The sequence below is a fragment of the Anas acuta genome, chromosome 1, assembly GCF_963932015.1.
Source record: "Anas acuta chromosome 1, bAnaAcu1.1, whole genome shotgun sequence".
Classification (NCBI taxonomy): domain Eukaryota; kingdom Metazoa; phylum Chordata; class Aves; order Anseriformes; family Anatidae; genus Anas; species Anas acuta.
Window position 1 is genome coordinate 126,866,694 of NC_088979.1, and position 11,690 is coordinate 126,878,383.

The 11,690-nt window shown below is 37.6% G+C and overlaps 1 protein-coding gene across 2 annotated transcripts in view; it reads left to right on the forward strand.

Moving 5' to 3' along the window:
- The window catches only part of LOC137841430 (potassium voltage-gated channel subfamily A member 5-like), a 36,843-nt gene extending 26,956 nt beyond the window's left edge, over positions 1–9,887 (forward strand). The window contains exons 3-4 of one of the 2 annotated variants that reach the window (XM_068654329.1): positions 702–832; positions 3,253–9,887. The gene's annotated coding sequence lies outside the window, so the exon portion shown is untranslated. The remainder of the gene's footprint in view (positions 1–701; positions 833–3,252) is intronic. The other variant, XM_068654340.1, reaches the window with a different exon arrangement.
- The last annotated feature ends 1,803 nt before the right edge of the window (positions 9,888–11,690 follow it).

Consider the following 11,690-nt stretch of genomic DNA (forward strand, 5'->3'; position numbering starts at 1 on the left):
GGAATGGAAATAGCCTAGAAAACTGAGTTTCCTATGATCACTCTCATTTCTGGAATTTGATAATACTCAGATTCCTGTCTAGTTATTTCTGGATTTCAACAGAATCTAGAGTCTAGGACTCGAGAAGATGAGTCCCTTAAGAAGTATGAATACAGGTTTATACTGCAGCAGACTGGCATGGGATTTTGTATTACAGTACCTAAGCATGCAATTACTAAGGATTTAAGCATCTAATTCCTCTTATGACCTGGTCTTCATCACATGTCTGCCGGTGAGGGATGGCTCTCACTATTCCATATCAGGTAACTGTGTTTTGGGTTCATGAAGCATAAATCCTTGATGGTCTTTCTATTGTGGTATCTAAGATCATGCCCTAAGGTGATAAAGCTAGTCAAGAAATGTGTAATGAACAGCTATTTTATTGATACTGCATTTCATTAACGTGTCTCAAAAGGGACCCGCAACACCTCACAGGAGGAGGCTAGTAATTTTTGTAAAGGTTTTGTACAGTGTCAGTTTTCCTTAAGACTACCAGAAATTTGAATTTTTTAACCCTTTTCATATCTAGGGACATCACCAAGGCAATAAGAACAGGAAGAACTTCAACCTTCACAAATACTGAAGACTGATTGCTAGAGAAACTGCATGTCAGAGTAGTTGCATGATAAATCAGTAAATAATTCTGTCTCTGTGCTTTTCAGAGTGGTCTGGAGCTCATGCAGTAGTGCAGGTCTCCAGATGGCTTTCCATGGCATCGTCTTCCATAGCACACCAATGAGCCACAGGACTGAGACAGAAATTCCAGTGTGGGGAGGGTGTGAGTCATGAGACGGTGAGTTGAAAGAAACAGCAGGATAAAAATAACAGAGCACAGTATGATGCAGAATATTAATCTCTTACTCTGTGTTATCCTAGCTTGTATTACATACACTACTATATTATACCGTAGATGCTCTACTGCTCAAAACTGACCTCTGTATGCTGCCCTGAAAGATTATGGCTCAGGATGCCAGTTTACAGGGACTTCTAATGCTTGCACCTTTTAGTCTGACAATTCTTAATCAAGAAGTTCATACAGTAAAAACATGTAATCAAAGAGTATAAAAATGCCACTTTTGCAGCATTCATCATTTTTATATTTTATATGAATATGTCAAATTCAGTTAATTTTAAATTACAAAGAAAATTCAGTTAATTTTAAAATAAAAACAAAAACAAATAATTTTTCTTTTAAAATTCCTCTCTTTTTCCAACTTTCTTTTTTTTTTTTTTTTTGTTTGTTTGTTTTCTTCCTGTTCTCCAGGAACAGGAAAGAAAGAAGAAAAGTACAAAAATACTAAGAAAGCTGACAAAAAAAAATCAATTTTGATTCAAGCTAACACAATTCAGTAGAGAGAAAAAAAAAAAAAAAGTAGAAAGAGCAGAGGAAAATTCAGGTATTTAAGTTTGAGATGTCATTCCCTATTTTTCTACTCAAATCTACCACCCTGTCCTGGCTGAACTTCATGCTGAGAGAATTACTCACAACAGAATAAGGAGCCCTCGTAGGGAACCACTGTTTTCAGTTCAGCTGTTTGAAGTATTTGAGTAAAACATCTAACTCAGTCACCTTGATGCCTCCTACGATCAATGGAGCAAGAGAGTGATCTACAGAGAGCTATTTGAAGCTTAGGAAGCCTATTACCATGTTATTTCTCAACTCAGTCAGGAATCTGGGCATCATAACGGCAGCAGGAAACTCTCCTTTAACTTCAAAGGGTACCATCTCTGGCACTGTTTTCACTGCAGATTAACACACAGACATCTCTTTTGGAAGAAGCCATGTCTTTTGTATTCGGGGATAGGAAGAAGTGTTTATTTTACTTCATATGGATTCAGTTCAAAAATTTTCAAATGGATTTCATGTGGCTTTTTGCATGTTAAGTCACAACTGAGGAACATGAAAACAAGTGACAGGGCAACCTTCTCTGACAAGCAGCAAGGTGACAGTGTGGTCCCTGTGCTGCAGCTCTCAGAATGTGGATGACAAATGTTTGTAGGGTTCTCCCTCCTACTTGTCCTTTCAGGCTGCCTGAAGGAGTGAAGTATCTGCACACACATTGAAAAAAAGGTGTTGTTAAATCATGACCAATCTAAAGACACATGATTTAAGTCAGGCATGTGTTTGTAAAGTATTATGGCTGAGGTATACGTTTGTGGTCAGAGCAGTTCTTACTCCCTCTCAGACCCAGTTGAAAAGAAATTCTTCAGTTCCTGTAATTGAAACTACTTTGATTAATCCTTTTTATTTATTTATTTATTTATTTATTTATTTTTAATTTTCTTTTTTTTTCCCTATGTTTTGTCTTACAGAGTCTGCCTAGGAAGCTATTTTGGAATATATGTTCTGTTTCTTTTTATACTGGTTTTAAGCAAACAGTTATTTTATATTTTTATTTCCATCTATTTAATTTATTCTATATATTTCCATTTATTTAACTTGTTCTTATGTATCATGTCTTTTTATTTTCCAATACATAAAGAAAATACATTTATTTTAGAAGTTATAGAAAAATTGAAGTCATTGTAATCATGATGTGATGCCTTTGGAATACATTTTGTTTACTATTCAGTAGCCACTGTTTTTCTTAGGACATTGTTTGTTTGAATGTAACTTTAAGCCCAATAAAGTTCCAGGACTAATCTCTTGGAAGGGGATATTTTTGGCCTATATTTTCAGAGTGGGAGATTGGAATTAGAAAAGGGTTTAAGTATTTAGGCCTCTATTCAACTCTGAGGTCAGGGGAAATCTGTCCGTTGGAAATAGTCATTTTACCAGTTGAATTAGTTGCATGTCAAAATGCCCAGCATGAAGGGGTTGTTACATTTACTGTATTCATTGCAAGCAGATAGGTAGGCCTTGTACCGTGTATATTACTGCAGGGGAGCTGACCTATTTTTCTGAAGAGAATAAAGCCCTCCATAAAAATCTAATTTGCAAGAACAGTAATAGGGGAAGCAATACTGTTTTCCTCTAGGATGTTTCATTATGCATAAAATTGATGAAGGAAACCTTTCCAGCAGGAAAACCACTGATGATGCTTAGTGAAACTCAGTTAATAATAGCACCTCTGAAAGAAAAGTGAAATAATGGTGCATTTTTCACTTGAATCTAAGCCATTATTCTGTATGCAGTGTAGAGCCTAATGATTTTATCTTGATACTTTCTATAGTTTTTTGCATTACCTAAGTGTGGTTGCTTTCCTCTTGCAGATACTGACTATTGGGAAGATACTGTTGCAGCGACTGAAACCAAACATATTTATTCCTTGTTCTCTAATCATCTTTGGTTAGCAGAAATAGCTGAAAAAACTTTCACCTGGACAAATAACTGTGATATCCCCATGAAGCATGCACTCTCATTGAGATGGATTTCTTCTTTCAAACTGTTGAAAGCCTGGTCTTCTTGGAGGTTTCTTTCATAGAGGAATTGTTTAGTACTACAAAAGGAGTGTTCAGAGTGCAATAAAAATTCAAAACTTTTGAATTCACTCCCAGGCACAAGAAGACCTAACTACCTGAGATTTTGTTTGGAAATAAATTAATGTCTCTTTTTTATCCCCCAAACCACTGGGGCTCTGTGCTTTCTCTTTTGTAAATAAGTTCTTATACTTTGGGTAACTTTTACAATGTTTCTAACATATCAAATTTTCTCATTGTTCTGGAAGAAGATTCAAGTGTTGGTTCTTATTTGCATTCATCTTTATTTATTTTGTAATCTTGAGATACGTTGCATGTCTGGAGTTTGTATTTCAACTTTTAACATAAAACTGCTGTACATACAAGTCTAAAATGCATCTGAAGATTAGCCTAATCTTTCATGTGACTCTAACTTGAACATTTTTCTGTTTATGTTTATATTGCTATTTGAAAAATGTGCATTACCTGTATTCTTTATGCCTTTTTTCCTGGCTATAACTCAATAAAATTATTTCCCCCTTCAGCAGATCCACATCACATGTGTATAACAGATATAAGTTTTTAAAAGAATAATGTTTTATAGTCATAAATATCTAAATCTATATCATTATTTTTATCTACAGCCTAATATGTATCTATCTGTAACAGCCTGAACATCTTCTGACATAGGATTTGGGATGGTGAAAAAATTACCAGTCAGTGGTAAATTCAGTTTAGCAGTAATGCTTCACAAGGCTGTTTGGACTTGAATAGTAGATTATTCTATTCCCTAAATGTATATGCTCTTAATTACAATTCTGACTGCGGCTAAGTTTAGAACTGGTATTAGCCATGTGAGTCAGTTGGGTGTTACACGTTTCATCAGGCTGCAAGTAACTTCTATGTCACTTCAGCTCAGGGATTAATAAATGTCTGCAATATGTCCTTTGTCACAGAATATGCAAGTTTCTAAGGACTGCTAGCATAACCTTTCAAAGCTCCCAGTCATTGTGTTATTTAAGAAGGAATGTAGCTCAAGAGATCTGCCACTGGCCTGGGATAACAGAGACTTTTATTTATTTATTTATTTATTTATTTTGTGAGAGCAAGTATATTAGGTGAAATCCAACCATGTGGCATTTTCTGAAAGTTAACTGAAGTACTAATTTGAGGACAGCACCTAAAATGTCTGTGAGAATCTGCATCTTGCTGACTTGCCCATGGGCCCTAATTCTGAGGCAGAGAACAGACAAAAACAACATTTTCTGGTGAAAATTGTTCATTGAATGAGCCTGATGAGCACAAAAACAGCAGACCCAAGGGAAGCAGGTTGCTTTGCTCCACCATTTGAAGTTAAATTCAAAAGAGAAGGCTTGAGGAGTTTGTGTGAAAACACTACTTTCCTGTGCTACTTTTTGAACTGAATGCTATGAGACCTGTCTCTGCCATTTTGGAGTCTAATCCAGGCAGATTCTAATCTGGCATAAACTAGCCTAATTTCTTTTACATTACTGGAGCTCTTCTGGTTTATACCCATTGAGGACCTGAAAGCTCAGCTGCATTTATCTGAAACTTATTTATATGAACCACATCCTTTTAAAAGAAGCTGTTCTTTGTATCCTCTTTAGAAACAGGGAAAAAAGAAAAGAAGAAGAAGAAGAAAAAAAGCAAGCAAGCAAGAAAAGAGTAATTTGGCTTGGGGAGCTTGTAGGTTGATGCAAACCTCAGGCCTCTAAGTGGTGGGCTTCCACCCTTGTCATGTGGATGTTCAACTGCTTTTCAACTACATTTTCTATTCTATTCTTTTATTTATTTATTTATTTATTTATTTATTTATTTATTTATTTATTTATTGTTGGTAGTGAGCAGATCTAGTGAGGTGCTTGATTATGTGCTTAAGTGTATCCCTAGCTGACATGAACAGACTACACATATGCACATGTGGAGGCAGAATTAATCTTTTTTATGGATAGTTTTGAGTGTTTGAAAATAGACTGATTTCAGAGTGAACTTATCAAACTTCTGTGGGCTATGAGCATTCATAGATATTAAAATCATTCAGAGCAAGGACATGAAAACCTCCAATGTCTTTTCCGCTTTGGGAAGATTCAGCTTTTTTTGGCATATTTGTTAGAAGATGTGCATTGGCAGGAGGAACTTGAGGCCATTATACAAGAGTAGATTTTGCTGCCATAATATTCCTTTTGGATTCCTGAATTTAGGGAAGTTGATGCAAAATTTTCTGATAGTTTCAGTGGGTTGTGAACATATCCTTGTTCCATCAAATATAGTAATTTACAAAGCAGTCAAAGAGGAAAAGACATTTCTCATTCTTGTATATTTAATTCTGTATGCCAAGCCTGTGTTTCAGATTTAAAATCATACACAATGAAAAGTGTACAATTTAAATACAATGAAGTATGAATCAATTCAATCTTGTTACTTTGTGGGATATTTGTAAGTGGAAAAAGGCAATGAGACTTCCAGTGAGATGTCTGAGGACCGTAAGAAATGACATTGGTCATGATCATAGCATTATAGAATCACAGACTCATAGAATGGTGTGGGTTGGAAAGGACCTTCAAGTTAATCTAGTTTCAATACCTCTGCCATGGGAAGGAGCATCTCCCACTAGATCAAGTTGCTCAAAAGCCACATCAAACCTGGCCTGGAACACTTCCAGGAATGGGGCATCCACAACTCTTCTGAACAACCTGCTCCAGTGACTCACGACCTCCAGAGTAAAGAATTTCTTCCCAATATCTACTATAAATCTACCCCTTTTTGTTTAAAAACATTACTCCTTGTCCCATCACTATACTCCTGGACAAAGGGTCCCTCCACAGCTTTCCTGTAGACCCTCTTTGCATACTGGAAGGACACTATAAGGTCTTCCTGGAGACTTGTATTCTCTAGACTTGTATTCTCAGAAAAACCCAAACTCTCTCAGCCTGTTTTCATAGGAGACACATTTCAGTCTTCTGGTCATCCTTGTTGCCCTCTTCTGTACTCATTTCAACAGGTCTGTGTCCTTCTCAGGTTGGGGATCGAAGAGCTGAACACGGCACGCATGGTGGGGTCTCACGAGAGCAGGGTAGAGAGAGAATCACCTCCCTCACCCTGCTGCCCATGCTGTTGATGCAGCCCATGATACATTTGGCTTTCTGGGCTGTGAGCACACATTGCTGGCTCATGTTGAGCTTCTCATCAACCAACACCCTGAAGTCTTTGTCCTCAGGACTGCATTAATATTTTCTCCATTTTACCCCAGAATGACAGTTGACTCTTCTTACATCTGGGAGATATAGTATGCATATATAGATGTCTCCAGTCAGTAACAAGACATATTCTTTTAAACAAAGAAGTGGGACTCACAATCAGGTTACTAGTTATAGGACATCTGCCTTCATTTGTTACATTTCATATAAGACATATTTGCCAAAAAGCGTGTTTGTTAATTTATTTCTAACTGCTCTTCATCATTATTAGAGGATGGAAAGTGAGTTTTGACTTCCTGGAGGGACTTGTTTGCTTCATGAATTACTTTGATTACTTCGAAAGGCAACAGACTTTCTCTTCATTCCTTTTCTTACTTTATTCTTCTGAAAAAAATGCTACCAAGACAGTCACTGTTTACAGTGTCCACTGCTCCCTGTTCTCACAATCCAAAGATAAGACTTTTACAATTTCTTTACTGCTATTTTTTTGCAGAATTCTGACAAATGCATAGCATTGTTATATATGTGCAGTAAAACAAAATAAAACAAAACCACAACAAAACACAGGACTTTACATCTAATTCATGTTATGGTAAAACTAACAAATAACAAACTAAACAGAAAACTTGAAAAAGAATCAGTTACCATAGTGTGGAACCTTTATTTCAAGATGTCCCTAACATTTGACTGAGGCTAAGAGGACGAATTCTGCTTCTACCATTCCTCCTTAAGTACCTTCCATGGGAAGAGTAAATTTTGGTTTGCTTTAGTAGAGAAGTTCTTGTATAAGGAAGAAAATAGTAAGGGGGTTCAAGCAGAGGATAGCAAGAAAGTGAGAACAGTTTGAAGAGTTATAGTCATGTGGGCTGCACTAGTAGGAGTTATACTTCTAGGTGAATAGATATTTCCGTAGCAGACTTGAAAGCCTGTGATACTGCATTCCACAATTACAGCACATAGGTAGCTGAATTGGTATTACTCTTCTGTACTGTTCTTAGGAGGTTTTCAGAATTATTTACACTTTGGGCTGGGATGAAAAGCTAAGATGGCAAATATTTTCAAGGTTTAAAAAGCTGTCATTTCATACTCAGCTTTTAATTTACAATAAAAATTCAACTAAGATGAAAAGAAAATATCTTTGACCTGAAAAAGGGACTTTGCTTAGAAATTGTCAGGGAAAATGTGAATATGAATTAACATTTGACAACAACACAATAACCCTTTATAGAAGGTTTCAAAAAACTAACCTTGTTCATGACAAAAAAGAAAAAAAAAATCTAAAAAGTCCTTTGACATTGCCTAACAAGCTCTGAGCTCTGAGCCTAGTCTTTGAGCTGACAATTACAGTAAAAAAAATTCAAGGTAGACAGGAAACACAACAGAAAGGTCTCTTGATGAGAGGAAAAGTGATAGATTGAAATCCACAGAGGTGACAGTGATGCAAAGACCTAACTACCATGGGATGTTTAATCATGGGATTCAGATCCACAGATTTGATTGTGTTTTTGCAGCACAGAAACCTTGCATAGCACATGCACTTAATGTGCCCAGATAAATCTGCCAACATTCCACTGAACACTGAGCTCATTCATTATTACTGCTGATTTTTTAGGAGGCAAGATGAGCGAAATCAACATCCATCTCCAACAGATGGGATGAGAGAAGGGCAGCTGCAGGCATGCAGTGCACTACATAAGGCATACATGTGCACGTGGGATCCTCTGCCCTCAGCGCACTGGCATCTCCAATAAACAGACAGCAGGAAAACACAATTATCTGAATTAACTGTCACTCCACAAATCCCTTTACTTTGTACTGCCCAGTTGGAAAAAACAGACAGGACTGAGGGAACACTCAGAAGAGTACAGAGGTGCGATTTGTCATGTGGTGGCAAGGGCAGCTATGGAAAGAGAGTGTTACTGTCCATGTGAGAAGAACAAAGACATGAGTTTCCTGCCATTTCTTTTTTTGTTCTTGGTATCTCCTTTTATTTTTTTTTACCTTTGGGGTTGAAAAGCTGGTAAATAAAATTAGAGCACAGACATGCAGAAAATAAGATGTAGTGGAAATGTGTAGAAAAATTACTAGGACAAAACAGTGCCTCTCAGTACATTAACAGCACTGTGGGGGAAGGACAGTTGGGGCAGGCCTCGAGGCATTTTTGCCTGGGTACAGCAGATGCAGACAGAAAATACTAATGCAGATCTGCTCTCATCTCTGTTCAATGAGCATAGATAAACTGAGGATGGGCAAGAAGCATAAGGAGCTTGATGTGTTTTGTTTTGTTTTGTTTTGTTTTGTTTTCATGCTTTCTGCCCCTCACCCACACACTTAAACCATCTTGGAATTCCACAATTCTGAAAGGATCTCAGCTGTCATTTCTCTGTCTCTTATGCCTGCACACACACACTTTCTAACCCTGTAGGTCAAAAATAGGACATTAGGAGTCCTCTTAGGATGAGAAATCCAGTAATGACCAGCAAGTTTTGTTAATGACAGGGTGGGGGTACTTTTGGATGGGGTGTTTGTTGTTGATTTAAAATGTTTGAGATTTTTGACAAAGCCCCTGTCTGCCCAATATGGAAACCTGTCTTTAGAATGCTCTGCAGTACAATAAACTCTTATCTTTGAGAGCTGTACATGAGAAAGGGGTCATAGGAGAATAAAATTAGCTCGCATTAAACAAAAAAAATAAAACTCACGACAAACCCTCCACCTTTCTGGTTGCTGGTAGAATCTCTGCTTCCTCCTACACAGCCCCAGCTGGAGAGCCTTTCTTTGCAGCAAGAGCTACTCTTCTCGTGCCAGTCTCTTTTCACTCACTGCTCCCCCTCTCCCTGCATTCCTCATAGGTAAAGCAGCAAACCTGGCTCCTGAAGAATGCCCCAGTTATTTAACATGAGGAAGACTGGGGGAGGGGAATATTTGGTGTTAGATGAGGTCACTGCAGAGGTTAACAGGTTCAGTTCTGCAGTGAACATCTTATTTCTCTTTCAGGTTGGTGTATAGTCTCATCTCATCCAGCCCCTGAACATATTTCATCCATAAAATCAGAACAAAGGAGCTCTTACTCATATGCTTCCAGGTTTAAAAATACCTTTCAAGTTATAGCTGACCCTAGTCTTTCAGTCACTGAGATTTGTATCAATGTATTAATAATTAATTAATGTATTATTAATGTATTAATAATTAATTAAAGTATTAATGGATTGTGAGGCATGTGACGATATAGGAGCTTTGTTGTGTGTGACTGGCAAATTCTGGGACCCTTTGGCAGCAGAAGGATGAGTGTTGCTGCAAAGGGGCCCTCTGGTGAGAGCAACCCCTTATTCCTTTCTCTGCTGTCCAGGGGAAGAGGCACTACATATCTCATTGAACCATGTTAAATCGTGGCTGAGTCTAGGGCCTTTCTTTTCTTTCCACATTAGGTAAAGCTTGAAGTAGTTTTTTGGGAAGGAAAAGGGGGCTATGAGATGGAGGAATTAATTTCCTTCTGGTAACCCAGGGGCCTGCCCTATTCCCACACATCACTGGAATACATGACAGCATGGAAGTTAGCTGCAGCTGCATCTCCCTCTCTTGAACCAGGTGTGTATGCCCATAGTTAATGGTGTGTGAACCTCCCCTCTTGCTTAGGAAGCACAGCAGAGGAGTTGCTCTTGTGCCATGGGGAAGGTTTGCAGCTTGAACAGTGACTCAGAAGCTCTGGTGAGACTTCTAGAAGAGAAGGATCAGGGAATGAAGAATAAGCTAAATAGCTTTTCAGGGCTGAAGGAGTAGTAGTAGCTTCAGCACTACTTATACGTAGCTAAATTTTATTTTATAAATGGATTAGAGTTATTCTTCAGCTTCACAGAGGTTATAGACCTCTCAGAAAGGTAACCAGCAATTGAGATTTTCTTAAACAATATCACTCACTGAAAAAAGAAATGCAAAATGACATTTTGAAGAGAGCAGTCTCCTAAGGTGCAGAGTAGAAAGCTGACCAAATTACCAGTTATCTTTCATTTACTTTTGCATGAGTACTTAAAATCTGTTTTTCTTCACATGCTTCTGTGATACAGCTTTATGTAGAGCTGGAGGTTATAATGATTTTTTAACATAGAATTTCAGGCAGCTGTGCAGGAAGAGAGTTATTGTAGCAATTTGGAAAGGTCTTTGAGATTTTATAATTTGTGTGTATCAGCAACAGAAGGAGACTTACAAGACTTAGGTGGGCAGGCCCATATCATAGCTATCAAGTTACAAATAGAAGCTCCTTCAAGGTTTACAGTTCTCTGCAAGAGTTTGGAGCTGAGATATCCATATAAATGACTAATCAGAGAGTCACAAAGAAGACTGTGAGAAAAAATTCCATCTGACAGTGAAGAATTCTCATACAAGAAACCAGAACAATATTTTATTAATTACAGTTTACCATAATTAATTATCCTGATATGCTGTGAGTTTTTTTTCAACTCTTCCTTTTCTTTTTAAGTTCAGGGTGAAAGTCAAATAAAGTGTAAGAGCAAGCCCTTTCCTGATTACAGAAATAATTGGTTTTGTGCAATGGTGCATTATGAGAAAGGTATACTAGAAACAAAACTCTCATTAGAGCCCCTGCAATGCCATGTCTTCTTCTAATGTGCATACCTGGGCCTCCCTGGCACTGCCAGGCTGTGGCAGTAGAGAATTCCCAGGCTCAGCACCCCATGCGGGGGAGCTTCTGGGTTGCTTAACCTTTGCTTGATTTTTTCCATCCCCTTCATATTTCACAAGTGTGAGATGAAAGTAGTCTACTCCCTGCATGTACTTGGTATTATGCATAGAGGAAAGAATAAAAAATCTTTAAACGTCAAGGGACATTTTTTTTTTCCATGGATTTTTTTTTCAGAGTGCTCTGTGAAACCGCCACTCACAGGGTACTGTCCTTTAGAAATCTTCACAAATAAAGCTTCTACTGAAAACCTTTAAAATAAAAACAACCCTAAAGATGATGAGTCCAACTGTTTATAGCTGAGCATACTTTTCTTGACTTTAAATGAGGTTTTGTTA